The sequence below is a fragment of the Pteropus vampyrus genome, unplaced genomic scaffold (genome assembly GCF_000151845.1).
Source record: "Pteropus vampyrus isolate Shadow unplaced genomic scaffold, Pvam_2.0 Scaffold7, whole genome shotgun sequence".
Classification (NCBI taxonomy): Eukaryota; Metazoa; Chordata; class Mammalia; order Chiroptera; family Pteropodidae; genus Pteropus; species Pteropus vampyrus.
Genome location: NW_011888788.1, coordinates 4,589,538 through 4,590,155, shown reverse-complemented (window position 1 = coordinate 4,590,155; position 618 = coordinate 4,589,538). Strand labels below are relative to the sequence as shown.

Here is a 618-nt window from a genome sequence, read left to right as displayed (position 1 = left end):
TTGTTAAAAGAAAATAACATTATTATGTGTCCAGTGCCCAACAACTTTTGGGCAACTTTTCTTGTGATTGTGTGATCTCATTCATTCATCTAACAGATGTTGAGGACCCAGTGCATGTCCTGTCACTTGCTGTTTGTATGTGGATTTTATTCAATAAGTACATATAGTACTGTAAATGTATTTTTTCTTTCTCTCTCTTTTTTTTTTTTTAGGTGAGGCAACCCTTAGTTGACTTCATAGATTGTAAGGACCTCGTCATCTTACAATCTCTTTTTTTAAAAAATTTTTTTTTATGCCTACAGCACCTGGTCTTCCTAAGTGGTCTCCCATCCAAGTACTAACCAGGCCCACCCTGCTTAGCTTCCGAGATCAGATGGGATTGGGCTTGTTCAAGGTAGCATGGCCGTAGACTGTATTTTTTCTTCCTATTGATTTTCTTAATAACATTTCCTTTTCTCTAGTTTACTTTAATGGAAGAATATAATGTGTAATACATATAACCTACAAAATATGTGTTAATCACCTATGTTATCGGTAAGGCTTCTGGTCAGTAGTAGCTTATTAATAGTTAAGTTTCTCGGGTGTCAAAGGTTATATGTGGATTTTTGACTGCACAGT

The 618-nt window shown here is 35.4% G+C and overlaps 1 pseudogene; it reads right to left on the bottom strand.

Annotated features, from left to right (window-relative positions):
• Positions 1-293: 293 nt before the first annotated feature.
• LOC111746965 lies at positions 294-411 on the bottom strand (annotated as a pseudogene).
• Positions 412-618: the final 207 nt, after the last annotated feature.